General features: G+C 41.8%; 2 long non-coding RNA genes across 3 annotated transcripts in view; one reads left to right on the top strand and one right to left on the bottom strand.

Annotated features, from left to right (window-relative positions):
- LOC139800807 (uncharacterized) overlaps positions 1–18,666 on the top strand; it is a 369,707-nt gene that overhangs the window by 37,624 nt on the left and 313,417 nt on the right. Inside the window, exon 1 of one of the 2 annotated variants that reach the window (XR_011727955.1) lies at positions 5,215–5,257. The exons of the other annotated variant lie outside the window; for it this stretch is intronic. This is a non-coding gene — a long non-coding RNA (uncharacterized lncRNA). Of the gene's footprint in view, positions 1–5,214; positions 5,258–18,666 lie in introns of those variants that run through there. 2 annotated transcript variants of the gene reach the window in all.
- LOC139800806 (uncharacterized) lies at positions 7,357–10,227 on the bottom strand. The gene is made up of 3 exons (XR_011727953.1): positions 10,021–10,227; positions 8,838–8,926; positions 7,357–7,828 (listed from the first exon to the last, which is right to left on the bottom strand). It is a non-coding gene; the product is annotated as an uncharacterized lncRNA (long non-coding RNA).

The following is an 18,666-nucleotide window of genomic DNA, read 5'->3' on the forward strand; positions in this document are numbered from 1 at the left end:
GACTATTGGTAATTTATACTCACTGCTCATCCAAGCTTCAAGGCAGAATCATGCTCAGAAACACCAAGTGGTTCCTTCCACTCTGGGAAGATGTGTATCGGGCTGGGGCTTAGGCAACATCTCAACTCTGTCTTTGCAATGAAGGTATCTGTTTTGGAGGTGTTACCGAGCTCAAAGTTGTCACAGATTGTAGGATGGCTGCTTGAAGTGAGCAACTGAACTGTTTTCTGTTGGACATCTCAGTCTCAGGAAGAAAACAACAATGAACTTGACCAAGCCTACCTGTGCCCAAGCAGTGCATCCAGAAATTTGCAGAAATGTTAACCATGAATTTGTTCATTTTCATGCAGTACTTCTTGTGCATTAGGAACTCTGAGCATACAGAAAGATAAAGAAAATAATGGGAAATATATTTTGAGAAAAGGGAAGTTTTATAAAGGATGCTGTCGTAGCTTCTCCTACTGATCTCCATACCTGACCCACCTTGTTGACATAAGGAATGCAACATGAACTTCATTAGAAGAACAGTTGGTTGTGGTTTTTTCCACTTACACCTGGAGTTTATCTTGTACAGGGGTTTCCAGCCCAGAAGCAACTGCATTTCAGCCTAGCTAAGCCCACTGGTGCACATCACACACAATAAATACACTGCAATGCTCTTACAATCACTCTGCAAAAGAATTGTGTTTCCCTCAGCCTGGTGAGCACCATGAGGCTCTGGAATATGGAGCTTCTATAAAAACAGAGCAAAAGACTGGAGTTCCTTATTAATTCATTCTGGGTAAATTGACTGGGAACAGCTTTTCAAAATACTTCCTGTACATATTTTCTATACAAAGAGACCTTCTCTTGTTTGTTTCTCTCTTCCTCTGGACAGTCCCTAGTGATGATTTTCACAGCTCTTATGGAAGCAGCTCATTGTTCTGCAGAGACTTAATTAAAAGTGTACTTCCATGTGAAATTAGGCTATTGTATTTATTTAATCTTTATGGTAATTGCTATACAAGGGCTGTGACTGTCTGCATCCTACTCCACACACCCACATCTCTCCCCACCCCACCCCGCGGTCACCACTCCCCAAAGGAAATGACCAGTCATTCTGAGTTGGTTCAACTCCTCATCTACTCAAGTGATGCATTTGAACTTTAACCCGTGGACAGCAATATTTGCTCACCATGCCAGCATCGTTCATGGATGAAAGGTGTGCTGGAACAGCTCTGGAGAGAAAAATGCATTGCTGGCTGGTGGTTTTCTTCTCCCAAGCGTCAGGTGGTACCGTAGCAAGTTCTTACAGAGCTCGTGCTGTTTCGCACTTGCTGTGTGAGGCCATAGGTCTTCTCTAGGCTGATTTTCTTCTTGAGACTGAGCACTTTGTTGCTGTGGAAAAGATTTTGCTTAAAACTAAAAGGCTCCAGCAGAATTACCTGCAGTGTTAAAGACAACATTTCAATGACCGAATAATTGCCAGGTATCATTCATGTCCAAATACTACGCAAGCAAATTATAAAATAAATCTCTGACACTTGATTTTTCTTGGGAGGGGAGGAGGAATGGCTGCATTTTTTTTTTTTTTTTTCCAGGCATTTCCACAGTGAGATGTATCTGTTTATCAAAGAGATATCAGTGAATTTAAAACAGCGTCAAGTTTCACTGACCCTACTGGGACTGGAAATTGCTGAGTGGATTTGCAGTGACAATTAAAAATCAAATAAATGTAATTGAGACCTCCAAATGGTCTGATGTTACTGTGACTGGATTTTATTATTTTGTCCTCAAAGAACAAGTTCCCAAAAAGAGTTTGTTGTGAGCTGCATCAGCAGACAGGCAATCAGCCCCTCTCTGAGACAATCCTTAAAGTTCAAGCCTGACCCAAGAGAGCCCAGACCCACTTCAGGAAGAAGAAAGTTGAGATTTCTGACCCATTGCTGTAAGGATGGAATTGCATTTTCCGTCACACTCTAACATCCTGTTTAAATTATTGTTGCTGCAATCCTCTCGCATAGAGGGGCTTCATATGTAACCTTATGTTTCAGATTGGCTGATTAAAATGTAAGAGGCCAGCAGTTAATAAATCAGTTGTCTGAAGCACAGATTATAATCCAAAGCCTTTCCAGAAATTATCTCGTCTGCTTTCTGCCAGGTCTGTATGCTACACAATTGATAACCTACACTTTTTTTCCATATGAGCTGTTTCTTCTCTTTCATACTGTCCCACAGGGCTCTATTCTGGCCCTCATGCTTGTGAAACTCTGAATTGGCTTCCTCTTCAAAATCAGCATGAGGAGTGAATTATTATTGCAACAGCGTATCACTATCACTCAGATTTACTCTGATTTATCTGCAGGCTGATCCCAATAGCCCAGCTCCGCTTTCTTGCTGGGTGGATGTGTTGATACAGCTATTGTTTCAAATCTGGTGGTAGACAGACCATAGCTGTGCTCATCTGGATAATGGGTTATGGAGCTTCACACTGACATGAGGGACATGTCCACCACTTTGGGAGAAGATATGAGAAACCCTTCACTAGCAAAAATGGAACAATTCAGACCCACTGCAAAAGCTTTAATAACCTAATCCTTTGGGCACAGAGAACAACTCCAACTCTGGATTTTATAGCTATTCAAAACTTTTTCAGTGTTAACTCTGACTTTTCTCTGCCTAAGTCAAACTCTGGCAAAATCTTCCAGCTGAATTCATTTCTCTGACACTAGTATGTGAGTTAGTATTTCTTGTTCCATTTCAATTTTTGTTGTAACAACAACCAGAGCATCAGATTTAGGTAAAAAAAGGATATTGCAAAACTTCTGGAGAGGTATAAAGACAACATCTGGATGCTCTGGATTTGTTTTGAAGGACAACCTATTCTAGATGCTACATTTGCATGACAAAGGAGATGTATTCCAGTCTGAGAGGTCTTCTCATCCTATAGAAAGACAAGATCTAGCAGAGACCTAGATTAAACACAGATGTTAGAAAAATAAAGAATTTTATCTCTTGCTTGTTTTAGCCTGGCCTAGGCTCAGTTTATGGGTTGAAGAGATTTGAAGGCACTGTTGTTTGGCTTCAGTTTGAGTTGGTATTGCTCAGTAGCTGTAACCTCAGCTATCCACAATGTTTTGCTACACATTCTGTCTTCTGCAGGTCCAGGACACTAGGACATGAGCTCAGCATCTTAAATAAGCTCCCAGTCCCTCTTGCAGCCCCTCCTGAGTGTATCTCCTTAGACCCTCCATTCAATTTGGATTCCTTTTTTTAGTACAATTTTTTTTTTTGATGGTGCTGTAAATGGGCCAGTGTTATTCTTCAACCCCTGAAAAAATGCATGATGCCACATCTTACAGGGCCTAAAGAAAAGAAACAAGGGAAAAAACCCAAAAAGCCCAGTGACTAGGAGAATGGGCAGAAACTTCAGCTCCATTATCACTTCCCTTCCTCTGCTCAAAAACTCTCGCTGCAGGGGTTGTCATGGTGATGCAGGTTTGACCTCTCACTTTTTACTCTTCCAGGAGCTAAAAAGGTAAAAATGAGCCATTCTGGCTCAAATGAAAATCAGCTCCCTCTGTCAAAGGATGCCAAATCACTTTTTCCCTTTTTCAAACCTGAATCTTTCTGTAAGTGACCCAGAAATTAATAAATAACCAGTACCAGGGACTGAGAAGCATCTGTGGGTTCAGTGGGATGTGGCAGTGGCTGTGGTGGATGTGGCTCAGCAGGAGCAGTCTGTGCCCAAGTTTCCTAGAAGTCGCAATGTATCTCCACCTCCCACATTTCTCTGTCTCCACATGTCTCTGCAGCCAGCTCCTTGCTCAGCTGGTTTAGTCTGAGGTTCATGTTTGTGGCAGCTTTAGGGCAGAAAAATCAAAATATTGATTGAACTGTGTAGCAGCCTCATAAGGCATTATTAGCATCCTGCTCTAAGCAGATCCACAAAGGCTAAAATCGTTTACTTGTATTAATATTCCTGAGAGCTGAAATTTAAAAAAACCTGCTGTTTGGCCAGGTTGGCAGCAGAGTGGTAGCTATGGTCTTCATGCCCTTGGATAGAGCTGGTAACATGCATGGAGATGTTTGTTTGTATCAGGAGGTGGCCTAATTTATTGGAACAGAGTCCTTGTCTGGACTATGAGCCAAAGCAATCTCCTTGTGTCAATTACTTTTGAATCTAAGTCCTCTGCTTTGACAACAAAATCCTTCCATGTTTGCTCATTCTCCCCCTCCAGCATCACCTCCCACCACTTTCACACAGTGCCAGGGTGGCTACTTGTCCACCACCTGAGTAACATCCAGTTTTTTTCAGAGCTGAATAATATGGCCAAACCCCTGCTACCACCTACCTTGCTCCATCACCAACCTCTCTGGTGGCTGCAGACCTTCTTCTCCTCATTCCACACAGTTACAGCCTGGGATGTTGTCTCCATGAGCCTTGTGCTACATCCTCTTGCTTATTTCTGAAAATAACTGTGAATTTTCCCAACAAAGTCAAAACTTCATCCAACTCCAACAGTAACCATTACTACAAAATCCACCATGACCTCTTAATTAATTCAGCAGAGTCACATCATGAAGGAACAAGTAGATTGCTTCTTCATCTCAGCTAGTAGGCCACTGATGTCCTGAGTTATGAAGACAGATGGCATTAGTGCCAGTGCTTCAAAAATATCTTGTGCAAGGACATTCCACAGGTTAATTTTACCTGGGAAGCTTTTTTCTTTTACATTAGCACCCCATGAATCCAGTTTAACTCTAAAAAAAGGTGGTTGTCATGTGACATGCAAGCCATTTCTCTAACACAAACATGCATTTCCTGAGATTTAGCCTTACAGGGCAAAAAAAAAAAAAAAAAATTAAAATCTCAAACACAGCCCTTTGTCTTAATTCCAGCTATAGCAGAAGCAAATCCAGCTCCATTGAGACTTATTTCAGGGATCAGGGGTGAGAGGGATTGAAGTATATAGTGCCCTAATCCCATTGTTTTCATATTGTAATGCTCTGGAAATAAGATAGTGGAGGGATGTGAGCAAGGTGTTAATTTCTCTATGTTTCTGATCCTAGGTTCAGCCCAGAAATGCAAATTAAAAAGAACTTCACCACTACCACCACGTTCTCTCTCTCTCTGTCATCCTGCATTTTCCACAGCCTGAAAGATGTAAGTCATTAGATAAATGACTGCCAGTGGAATGCTATAGCTGCAATGTAAACTACGAAGACTAAATCCATAAAAAAAAAAAAAAAAAAAAAAAAAAAAAAAAAAAAAAAAGTAATAATACATCCCCCAGAGAAAAGTTCTGCTTTTCACATTTAAATGCACTAGTTATCAGCTATTCCTCTTCACAGGGCATTAAAATACTCACTGTTTCCTAAGCCCTGATGCAGCTCTAACTGGACTCAATCTTGGAGCTAAAATAGAACATATTTTACAAAGCAGTGCAATGTAAAACTGTCGTCTAAATATCTCTTCTCCTTCCTAGGTCTCTCTAGGGCTTTCTCCAGAGATCCCCGCTCCTTCTTTATAGCATCATCATTTATGTCTTTGTTTATTAGTGGAATGAGCTTGTCAGTAATTGTCTTCCCATCAGCCAACCCCTGTCTAAGCTCCCTACATGCTCATCTCTCCAGCTTGGGTCAGACACAATGGAAAGTGCTCCTGCCAAAGTCATTTCAACATCAACCCTGCAGCCTGCTGCGGGGCAAGGAGGTCACTCCTGGAGCCTCCTGAGCCTCAAGGTCACCGTTGGGGCTGGGGAATGGTGATCAGGGATGTGGTGGTCACAGCCAATGGCTCTGTTCTCCATAAATGGCACCGAGGAGATGGAAAGAAACTTGGCAAGCAGGTTACCATGCAGGCAGGGTGCCCTGCACACCCACTTGTGAATCTGACCCAGAAGAAGTGTCTGGGGGTGTTCCCAGGACAGAGGGACACTGGGTGGCTTTGCAGAGCAAAGTCCAGCAGGGTTGCTGGGCTGGGCTGTAAGGTGCTGTCACTATGCTGGGAGAAGTTTTAATACCAAAATCCTCCAGGCATTAGGGTGGTTCTCAAATGGTAGGGCTCACCTTATGGTTTCTCCACTCTATTTCATCAGTTTAACCCATTCACTGCCTGGATACATCCTGCAGATGCTCCATCCTTCAAAAAGGACGAAGTTTTGATTTTTTTCCCTGGTATTTCACTTTTTACTCACAGCAGATGCTTTTGAGGCTGCAGGGGTACTCAGCTATGCCAGAAATTTCCTTTTGTGATTTTCCAGTAAACCACATAGGATCTGGTCAGCTGGGGAAATTAGTGACTAATAAACCCTTGCATAAAGCTGCAGTGGATTAGCTGCTCAGCACAGTGCCCCGTGGATCTGCTGCTCTCCTCCGAGGGGATTTGCTGCATGAACGACTCACTCCAGGTTAAGAAGTTGCTGCATGTCAGTTGATCCATGGTAACTGTCTGTCCATGGCAAACATGAGATAATTTAAGGGAGTTTAATCCTTTTTCTTTGCCAGCCTGCATAAGGAGTTTGTGCAGGGTGGTTAGGACACAGTAAATTCACACCGTAATTTACTGTGTACTAATTTCCCCAAGCTTTTAATTTCACAGTGTCTCAGTTTCCTCATCTGTAAAAGAGAGATAATAAATACTTTCTTTTCTGGCAGGAGTGCTCAAGATCCTTCAGCAGTAAACATAAAAGCAACCATTTAAAAATAGTGACTTACAGAAACTTAACTTTCAGTGTAAGCAGTTCTTTGTGCCTGATCTTGTACCACAGCAGCATGAGGCGAGCGATGGGGAGCAAATAAAATTTGAAAAGTAAATAACCCTACTAATGGGAAAAATAACTAGGATACTGGCCGTAATAATATTTATGTGTAACTGCAATTGCAAATGTTTTTAAAGCTTTCTGTTTCAATCAACCTGTGATTCCTTTTACAGCAAATGAAACGAAAATGGTGCATTTGCAGTAAAGACACACTAGACTATTTTCTTTAAAAAGAAACAACATGTGTCAGGAAGGCCTAAACCTTGTATTTCTTGGGAGGCCCAAAATTTTTTTTTCGTTCTTTTTTTTTTTTTTTTGACTGAGTGATGCATGATCAGACCCAGAAAACAGTGTGGTTTTTATTTCAGATTTCTCTGGACTGTAATAGCTCAAGGGTATGTACTATAAATCGGAGGGGTTGGAGGGACCTGTTTTTAAGAGGAACATGGTTAGGTTTCTGTTTCTGATTGGAATGTTTGTTTTAAACATTTCTTGTAGAGAAACATTTCAAAACTAGTCCCACTTTCAATTATAGCTATACTTATATTGTTATCCCACTCCCTGAGAACGTTCTTTTTCTTTCTGGTACAGCTGAGATACAAAGACAGGAACGTTTGCCTTTAAGAATTAATCTTCATGCTGAAATGATGAGTATAGTATTAAAACCTATTGAGGTCAGGAAGCAAAAGGAAAATCAGGAACTTCTTTTTTATTAGCATCCATATACCAGGAATTCTGATTAACATAAAAAAAGGAAATACTTGAAACTTTTGTATATGGATACGGCTCACTTTTCCCCTCAACAGCTGAAGAAACTTTTCAATCTGCTCGTGCTCTACTATCAAAGCAGTTTCAAAAGCAGTTTAAGTTGAAAAGCTTTCCATTTATTCCTTTTTTGATTCTTCAGGTATTTCTAAGTGGTATTTCACACAGCTTAAGAACAGTTAATTTCAGACATCGGTTGCCTCCTTGAGAGTGTTACAGCACGGTTTGGTTCCTCAGCACCACTCCATATCGTGGTACTTAACTGCCCTCCACTGGATGCAGGATGCTAAGGCAGGGATTCTTTTCAACTATCAAAATCGCTGCAAAAAATAAAAAGAAAATACGAAGTTGGGGTGCACTTTATTTTATCTGTTTTACTGCATCTTACCATCACGCAGTCCCCCAAGGTTAGCACGACTGGAGGCAATAATTCTGAGAGAATACAGCTGCCAAGAAAATAATCTTCACTGCGTCCCAGCCAAGTGACGGGAATAATTGCTGTCCTTCAGCCAGTCTTTAAATCCAATAATTCTTAACAGCAACATGAAGAGAAACAAAGAAGGAAAGGATAGAATGAAAAGTATGTTTCTGGGATGAAGAGCATAATTTAATCCAGTTTAGCACAAGTTAAGACACTTAGAGCACAAACTCTTACACTAGAAAGCAAACAGAAATACCCTTTAATGTGCATAAAAGCTAATTTCTGAAAAGATCACTGATTTAAAAAAAAAATAAATCAAAAAACCCAAAGTATCTAAGTTTTGACTGCAATAGCCCTCCCAGCAGCAGCAAACAGGCTGGCTCCACCCAAAGATCTTGTTCATCTGCCCGACATTTTGATGCCTCAGCTGATTTGAATTAGGAGAGAATAACTTGGAAGGTTTTTCAGACCATCCACCCCCAAGTCACTGCTCTGAAGCAGTGACTTATATTGCTTAAGCCCATGCAGGGAGCTCCTGGTTCTGCTCTTGATGGCTTTATTAGAAACACAGTGGTGGATCTGTGCGATATAAAAACCATCCAGGGTAGAGCCACAACACCTGACCTCCTTCTGCAAGCAACAGAAATATTTGGGTGCAAAGAGGTGGGGGAAAAAAAGGAAAGAAAAAAAAAGCTGAGAGCACTTGGCTGTTCCTCATACCTGATGTCCCCATGCCCCTTCCCCCCAAACATGCACGCCTCCCATGCAACACATGTTGGAGTGAACTCTGGCTCCTCAGAAAACAGGATGACACATGTTCCCATGCAGGCATGTGAGGAAGTTTCCCTCCAACTCCTGCAGCTCAGGGCTGAAGGCTGCTGTGTTGGATAAGGTGCCTTGAGATTTACCTTTTGGCTTCTGCTCAGGCCCGTGACAGCTGAGATGCGCTGCTCTCTCCTTGGGTTGTCTCTCTCCATCAAACTCAGGGAAAGCTGGGCTGGAGAGTTGGGCAGAAATAATTTTCACAATCTTCCCTTCTGCAGGAGCCTGACTTCTGCTTTCCACTTTTCTGCAAACGCTGCAGTCCGTGCACAGACAAACCCTACCAACTTGGAGGTTTAGTTTGCCTGCCTAAAGACTGCAGGATATGACCTCTGGAAGTTCAGGCTAAGTCCTTGCAGTTCTGATTCTGAGTGAAAGCTTTGGCCTGGAATAACAATGACTGTGAGGGAAGCAATAGGTTATGAGCTGGGTGAAACGATACCTGCTTCTTGCCAGAAAGACTAACTGCATTCAAGCAACTTCTGTCCTCATTTTCCTTTAAATAAATATATAAAGATGTTCAAACTTCCCATCTGAGCTGCAATAATGAAAATAATGTGCACATTAATTTGTACGGGGGTCAGTGAGTCTCCCCAGCTCAACAGTTTTCAGAGTGCATAGTAAGCCCATAAAACATTTATTTTTCATAATTTATGAAGCATTACATATTGTGAGTCCACAATGCCAGCTGACGTAATATGCAATAAATTTGAAAAAACAAAACATTTCTCATGTATTTTCCTCCTGGTGTGACAATGTGGGACATAAATTTAAAAGAAAGTTGCCTTAGAAGACAAAAGCAAGGCAAAAGAAAAGAATGTTCTTAAATCAATAAATACTTATATTCCACCAAACATTTCTTGAGCCATCCCCCCACTCGTGGCTGGGGCTCTCATCTTTTTTGGAGCCTCTTGCTACCCTTGCTTCAAAGCCAGAGGGAAAGGCTGCTAGGGTGGGTCACTGGCATCCCCACCAGGAGCTGGGGGGCCCTGCCTGCTGCCTGGCCCTCTGCAGGCATCCCAGGGCCTCAAGCATGTCCTGTTCTGGGAAAAGCCCACCCAGCAATGAAAGGCAGTGGGGTAAAATAACCAATACCACGGAAAGGTAATTTTCCTCCCTTAGAATTATTGTTCCCCTATTTCCAGGAAGAGCAGCAGTGACAGCCTTTGCACTTCTGCAGCTAACTTTCTCGTGTTAATTTAGTAGGCATGCAAATATGTAATTGCAGGGTTATAGCACGGAGCTTCACAGAAAACACTAAAAACTCACCAGTGTGGCTATGAAAGCCAGCTGTTAAATTCTCCTATTACAGAAGACACCTCACAGGCTGAAGGTTGAGGCTCTCAGCATCTGTAAAATCATGAAATGACTTCTACCAAACAGCAAGGACCCAGTGCTCAGCACTATTTGGTTTCATTTGGTCTTCTTTTGTTTGATTCAGTGCACCAAAGCAATGTCTGCTTCAAGAAAATGCTGCAATCTAAGAAAAGGAAAAAATGTGGAAGTTATTTGAATGCATGATGCAGACCAGGAGTGAAGGAAAGAACAAGGTAAAACAGTCCAGGGTTTTTGTCTAGTGTCAGCACTCCATTTGCCCTCTGGTTTATAACTAAATGCCAAAAATATTTATAGATAGTGGAAAAGAAGTGCTTTACAACGAGAGAATGAACTTTCTTTTTAATTTTAATTTTTGTATTTCTGAGGCTTGATTAAACTTTACACCAGAAGCCCAAATGGGAGGGAAAAAAAAAGATCTGCTTAAACACATCCCACCAGGAATGATATGAAGTTCAGTGTATTGTTTTCCCAGGGAAGTCACAGCATGTCCACCACAGCTGTGTGTGCACGGACTTCTGGCAGAACAGACAGAACTGGCTCTTCCCCTGGCTGAGTCCAAGAAGTCTGAGTTTGCACAAACACACACTGCTTTCAGTGACAGCAGGTTTGGGCTAATCTAGTAGGAGGAATGTGCATGGAAATAAAGAGAAGATACTGGCTTGTCCCAAGGATAAAATTAAGCTTCTACATTACACATGCCAGGGTGGGGTGTCCTTAGCTGGGCATTTCTGCCTGCAAAACCATTCCAGGTCTGTGAGGACCATTGCCTGTGAGGATGCTGAGCATCCTATCAATCTCCCCCTTTCCAACACGATTCCTGCACCCCTCTCCTGCTGATTTAGCCCTGTGTACAGAGGAAGGGAGCCTCAGGTACAAACCCAGCCTCACCACAAAGTTCTCTTGCATTAGCCTTGGAAACAACAACGAGATTTAGCTGTTCTCCCCTTCCTCTCCCCCAGCAGTAGATACCTCGGGCAACCAGAGAAAATGTTGTCAGAAGTAAGAGGCTCCTTGCCTCCTCTCTGCCCTTTAATAAAACCACAGGAGACAAGACATATTTAATCCTTACTGGAAAGATATGTACACCAAACTGATTAGATAGAGCGGGAACCAGCCTGACCCCAACACTGGTAACACTGTCTATCCTTCTGAAGACAGGATGAGGATCACAAGCCATGGAGTCTTACTGTGAAAAGCTACTCAGAAGAGTTTGCTTTTCTCATCTCCAAATCAAGACAAATTTCTCAGCTCCTCATAGGAGTCCTGATTCTATAACTCATAAATGGAAATAAGTGAGTGTCTTTCCCCCCCCCTTCCATGTCGTCTTCTCCACATACTCTTTTCTGCCTTCAGGGTATCTGTTTTATACTTTCACAAAATCCATCTGGTTATTTTACTGTAACACACTTACCAGAACTGTAAGATCATAGAAAAAACATTTGAGAAAGACCTCTGGAGGTTTCTAGGCCAACCTCCTGCTTCTTGAAGCTATATTAACAACAACACCAGATCAGATTGGGGATGGTTTTATGTAGATGATCCCTGAAAGTCACCAAGGAGAGAAATCCCACCACTTCCCTGAATGACACATCCTAGTGTTTTACTGCACTCCAGGTAAAGAAGTTTAGCCCTATTTTTAAATATAAGATGTGAAAGCAGCCGTAAAGTGAAACAGTTACCCTTAGTGCAGCAAAAGAACTGGAGGAATGATCTGGCAGGTCTTTTACACCTTGCTATACTCCTGACAAGTGATACTTGTTGGGCACCAAGTCTCAGCCAGGACAGACATTGCTCCACAGACTAATTTTCAGTGTATTTTAATATATAGATCCTTAAAGGCTTCCTTTGTGAGTAGTTTGGTAATAGAATTTCTACTTGAAGATGTATTAAAATAAATTAATATCATTTTCAAGTCAACTCAGATTTTATATGACATCTAAGAGACAAATGTCCTCCCAACTCATTCATATTGTCAACTAGAAAAGAGATGCTACTTAAGTTAAAACCAGCTGGCAGACCTGGGGTAAAATAGGTTTGACCTGCCTCAGAAGAAGTGGTCTGCCCTGAACAGTGAGTAACCAGACCTTTCTGTTTGAATAATCAAGTTGCTGGGAGAATAGAAATGGGACTAAGCAGCGATATTCAAAGTCCAGTTTGTACCTGGATTTCAAAAGCAACCCCTTCGATAACTTACATTTGAGCTTCAGTGCAAAGCATCCTTTCCTCCAGCACTCCCCCACAACTGAGCTAAATCCAGACTTCTAGGCCACCTCCACCAAGCAACAAGGGAGCAAAAAGGTTGAGAGGGGAAGAAAGAGCGGGCAGGAAAATTGAGAAGCCAGGGAACATAGTGATGCTTTGATGGACACATTAACAATGAGATATAGTCCTAAGATGGGACTCCTATAAGTAGCATGGAATATTTTATCTTTAACGCCCATTTCACTGTCATCCACCCTAAATATATTCACCTTTCCTTTGATTACACAGGGTGCATGGAGGTCTCTGTATTTTAAGAGACTCCAAGTAACTGATTCTTTAGAAGTAAAGCACCTCCAAAGTCTTTCACTCAGCTAACATTATGAAGATCAGCAAATTATACCTATGAGCATATTCCTTACAGTTCTATACACCATTTAAAACATTTTACCTGCTTTTATTTTTTCCTTTTTTTTTTTTTTTTTTTTTTCCCAGTCATTACATAAGATCTGAAAGATAAAAGAGGGAAATCATTTTGTTACTTTAAATACTTATCTCAAGCTCTCATTTTGACTACAACAAATACATGCACTGTGCTAAAAAATGCACAGGGGAAAAAATCCCAAGGATGTAGCTAAGAGACTGTGAGAAGAAAAAAACCAGAAAACAACAACAGCAGATCATAGAAGAAGAGTGTCTAAAAAATGAGAAACAACGGAAAAAAAACACAGAGCTATCATATAGAAGAAAAAATAAATATACCACATAATTTATTGCAGGGAGAATTCTGAAGAAAATGTCTTGTGAAATAAATATAATGCTCATGAGGACAAGAGATCTCATTCATATCCAATCTGTCTTGTGTAAAGAACTAGGCAATAATGTTCAAGTAAGTGAGTCACTGCAAGATCTCCCAGCTCGGCTGAAGATTGCTCAATAGAAATAATAACAAGCCACAGAAAAAAGACAGTGTAAGTACAGGTGGGAAAGGGATACAAACTCAGAGCAATAAGTACATACAAAATATCAAGATTATTGCACAAAGTGAAGGCCTGATATGTGTTCTTCTCTATCTTACAGACTGCTTTTCCTTCTGTGCCTCTTCATGACAGTGAAGGGCTGCTGGAACACCCAGGCTGACAGCATCCTCCTGATGGAGGTGGCACACATCTGGACAAGCTTGGGAGAGGGCAACTAATTTATGGATGCAGAGTGAAGACCTTCACAGTGCAGGATCCTCCACTCCATAGTCTCTTTCCTCATAGTGAGCCATGAAGTTCTAAGTCCCAAAAGACTTGAGGTGCCCTCCAATGCCACCACCAAGCTGTTGTCAGAGGAGCAAAGGGGCTGCTGACAAGAAGATCAAAGGTGTGGTAGCCCAGGACTTAGGTAAATGAGAGTGAATCTATTTTTCATGAAGTAGCTACATCTAGCTCAGGGGATAATCTTTAATGTGAGTCCACATGCTCTTCCACAGACAGGCTGAGGGAGTTTGAAGTTGTGGCCAAGATGGTGGAAGCCTTCCCTTGCTGCTGAGAACCAAGGCATGGTGGTACCATCCACTTCCAAACTGGCATCAACTCTTTGATGATGGGGTCAGTCCAGCCTGCCCCCTCTCACAGCACCTACAGGAGGTGCCAGGGCACCTTGTGCAGTCCGAGGAGAAAACCAGACATCCTCAGCAAATGATTCACCCCTCTCCTCTCTTAAATCTGAGCCTTGTGGGAACATTTAGAAATACACAAAACACATTGTTTCCCAAAATGCAGCAAAGCTTTCTTTTATGTATTTTTTTACACTAACTGCTTTTCTCTTTGCAAGTCCCTCAAAGATAGTTGAAGGAAAAAAAAAAGAAGGAAAAAAAAAAGAAGGAAAAATTGAATATTTGTGGTGCAAAGCTGCTGTGGCCTCAAGTTTCCAGCTTTGGCAGAGGTGAGGTGGGAGAGGAGATTAAGAGGGTGGCAGAAGGATCTGCTGGCATCTGAACAGATCTCTTTCCAATTTAGGATTACAGGTCTATAGCAAGAATCTCCTTGTGACTTCTGTTTTTAGCTGCTACAAATGTTTGCACAGCCAGGTTAAAATGCAGTAGGAAGATTGTTTTGTCTGTTTTTGCTTCCTCTTCCTCAGTTGCTGGAAGTGAGGCAGTAGACAAGGACAGCAAAAATGTGAAAAGCAGCTGTGGGGAGAGGGCAGGGAGGATGTAAGGGCTGGGAGAGGCTTGAGAGGGACATCTGCAATGGAACTGTTCTCACCTTTGGCAAACCAAAATTACTGCTGAAGAATGTCTCCCAGCTTCCCAGCTCTGGCTGCTGGGTGGTTCAGCATGTCCAGGAGCTCCCAGTGGGAGACTGAGAGATGTAAACTTAAAGAATTTCTGATACCCCAAACTGTTTGGAGAGAAAAAGGCTATCGAGTCACATTTAGGAAAAAAAAAAAAAAATCTTGTTTACACAGCTCTACATTTTTCAATCTAAATTTGGAGTTTTGGGTACTGTGATTTTTTCAGAGTATGAGGTGTGGGTGGGTATTTTTGTTCAGGGTAATGTACATTTGAAATGATACAGACTGTTGCTAGAGCCAGAAAAATGCTACAATGTCAGAACTGTGAGGGGAACAAAATATGCATTTGAAAGAACAAGAAACAGGGAACAACAGGACCACCTGAGTGACCTGACCAAGGTTGGAACATGAGTCAGTCACGGAGGCAGGCAGGGAACTTGATCAGATTTCACAAGCTACAAACACAACCAAAAAGGTTCCAGAGGTGGTGGTAGCTGGGGTGGTGAGCACAGCAAGTAAATGTGGTGAGGACAATTAAATGGACAGATCAATGTCTCTGAAGCACCTGCTAGCAAAGAAATGCATTTACAGCTGTGTCAGCATACCCAAAACTATCTAAGACTTTTTAAATGCATCTAATGGATCTGTCTTTTCTTTCATAACTAAGACCTCGCATCCCATTCTTCAGCCAGGTTTCTCTCGCAGGGGTTACACTGCTGTGCTCTGCACACAAACTTTGTCTGCTCTTACTCTTTCAGATTCCCAATATTAGGGGACACCTCAGCTGAACTCAATGGCATTATGAAAGCCCACACAATAATTAAGGAATTGTGTCAAGACAATAAAGTTATCAGCCTGACATTAAAATCATGGCATTAAAGGAGAGAAAAAGCATCTGCAAGGTCTTGCTATAAAAGAGGTGTTTCTGCCTTCTGCTCATACCAAAAGACCCAGCACCACCTTACACAAGTGACATGAATGTAGACTGAAGAACCAAAAATCACAGCAGAAAAGGGGTAAAAAAAAAAACTGCATTCATTTTCAACATTTTCCTGATTTTTTTCAGAGTGACTTCATGCTTTTAGAGAGCTCTGTGGTGACAATACAAACAGTAGCTCATTTCTCAATCAAATTCCACCCACATCAGTGTGTCACACTTGTGCCTGATGAGCAGGAAAGGGGTGGTGATGGGGTGTTATATACCCAGAGGCATGTAAAAATACCAAAAAAAACAGGTACTGGAAACTCCGTTCCAACTTTCCTGTCTCTGCTCTTGCCCTAGATATAAGGCTGGACCAGCAGAAAAGCAGGCTACCAGGTTCTTCTTACCAATAGCACAGCCTTCTAAAATTGCAGAAACAGAGATATATACACTTAAATATTTAACTGTGCTTCCTGATGTTTCTGAAACCGGTCAATAACTGTGATTATTTCAGTCTTGACAGTAGGGAAACTGAGGCTGCTCTGCCCACAGATACCACGAGCAATTGCTTGGGACTGAGCTCAGAGTTCTTCCCTGCACTGCTCTTTTTCAGGGCATAATTATCACATCAGTAACAATGAGAAGATTATATTTGACTTGAGAGACTGCTCTAAGTGCCCAGCTTGCAGGTTACATATCACCTGCAGGAACTTTGAGGCTTTATGAACATTTGATTTCATGATTCATTTAAAGCAACACAAAATGCTGCTTTGAAGCCCCCCCCCTCCCTCTTTTCCCTTCACATCTGATGACTCTGCAGTGAGTGGCGTTATACTCAGTGTGTCACACTCCGGTGGACAGAGATAGTTTGTAAGAGCTGATAAGCCTTGTTAAGGTTTGCAAGTTTCTATGAACTTCAGTGATAAATACTGCATTTGTGAAATGCCAAATACTGCTGGAATGTTGGCGTGAGCAAGACAGAGATTGTAGCTAATGTGGGAGCACGTAGGTGCTCGGTGCAGTAAATTACAGGCATGATATGCAATGACTTTCTGTGAAAAATGCTGGGGTTGGAGCCAGGAGTATTTCCTATAGTACAGTAGAGAGGGATCTAATAGACCTAATGGCTTGGCGTGAAATTAATGAAGCAAGGATCATGTGATGAGGATCCTGCATGACTACAGAAGGAAGAGATTGCCAATATTTGTTCACAGCTCTCATGCTTTACCTGCTCTGGTGAGGATGTGCGCTTACAGGCACATCCAACCAATGGTTAATGACTACAGAGATTCCTTTGCTCTTGATTTTCCCCGAAGAGATGACAACCCCAGTCACTAGCAAACTTTCAATTTGTCTACCTTTTTTTTTTTTTTTTTCTAATTGATCAAAAGGAATTTCAGAATTATGTCCTACCAGCAGATGAAAGCAAGAAAGCAAAGCTTGATGTTGCGAAGTGCTAAACTTCTCCGCTTTGACCTACCCGATTTGAGATGAAGGAGAATTCTGTCTTTAGTAATTAACATGACGAATAACTGTGAATGGGAACTTGCTATTCTGAATGACAGCATTGTCTTCTGCTTCAGGGTGAGAAACCCAGGGCCAGGATCCTGGGGATCTTTCCTTTGCTTCAGTCTGGCTTTGCAGAGATTTGAAAATCTCTGTCTCTCACCTGATGTAGAGGAAAAGGGAGGCTGCTCTCCTGCAAGAGCACAGCATCTTGGAGCACAAGCTTGCTACATCCTGTAAGATATCACAGAGGGGAAGAGCTGATTGCCCAGAAAAAGAATAATCACTGGTGGCTAGATTAAAGGTATTTCATGAGCACAGCCTTTCATGCTGACAGTTCTGCTATAATCATTCCCAGCATAGTACTCTGACTTTGCCGGTATTCATCTGTTGCCAATTGCCTTGTAGTTACTTTGTGAGCGTGTTAGCTGGGGACTCTTCTTTTGTTCTTTGTTTTTACAGTCCTCAAACATAAGGGATCTTATGATGGGATCCTGAACGCTTCGAGACACCTAATAAATAATTGGTAGCATTTGAATACCCAAACTATGCTTTGCAGTGTTGGGAAGACTGCATGGTGAGGAGATAAGTGATACCAGCTAATTGCTATTGAGCGGTTTTCATGCAATAGATCATGGAGGTTTTGCTTTCTTGTGCATTGTTTTATTTTTGTTTGGTTTTAGTTTGTTGGTTTGTTGTCTTTGGGTTTTTTGTTTTGGTTTTTTGTGTGTTTGTTTTTTTAATTACAGAATGGAAATGCATTGCATTTAATTATCAACCTGATTCTAGATGGCTCCAGTAGAGAGTCCTAAAACTTAGCAAGCCATAGAAATAGACTGAATTGGGTGAAGCTGTTATCAGTGTGTAGGGAAATTTGTACTGCTACCTATGCTACATCCATTCTGCACAAGGCATTTGTATCTTCAGACATACACTTTGGCTTTGCTCACCAGATCAAGTGTTATCGACAGGAGATATTCCATATGAATGCCACAATCTCCATCTTGTTCATCGTCCTTTTCTGCTTGTTCATGCCTTGTGGAAAACAAACAGCCCCAGAAATACTGCCTTGAGTTGCTGCTAGCAGCATTATCTGTATAGCTGTGTAAGACAAGAGCAGAATCCTCTTTGCCTTTCCTCAGTTAAAACTTCACCCTCAATACCAGACAGCAGTGAAAGCTGTTCTCACCGGTAACTGACATGATCTCTAAGCTCAAAAAAACAGCTCCCTGTTCTTCTACCTATAGCCTCACCCACAGTGCCTATCAAACAATCAGTCACAAACCCCATCTGTCAACACAGGGTCTGCAGTTCATGGAATCTGCCCAACCATGGTGTTGTATTACTGAGACTCTCTGTAAACAAAGGTACTTTGAATGACTTCTTGTCTCTTACAAATTGCACAGGGAGAATGAAGGCTACAGGACTGAGTGACATAATTGTAAGACAAAAATTACAAAGGCTCTTCTTTCACGTACCCTGGCAGTCTTAGAACTAAGCAAGACTTTCACACAGTGCCGGGGCCAATCAAACTTGCCTCATAAAGTATCCTTGGTGCTAAACAAATTGACATTAGGGTTCCTTTATGCATCACAGTCCTGTACACTGTGATGTCCAAGTATTCACCCTCCAATGGAAGCTATGAATCTTGAAATTTCATGTAAAGC

The sequence above is a fragment of the Heliangelus exortis genome, chromosome 11 (genome assembly GCF_036169615.1).
Source record: "Heliangelus exortis chromosome 11, bHelExo1.hap1, whole genome shotgun sequence".
Lineage (NCBI taxonomy): Eukaryota > Metazoa > Chordata > Aves > Apodiformes > Trochilidae > Heliangelus > Heliangelus exortis.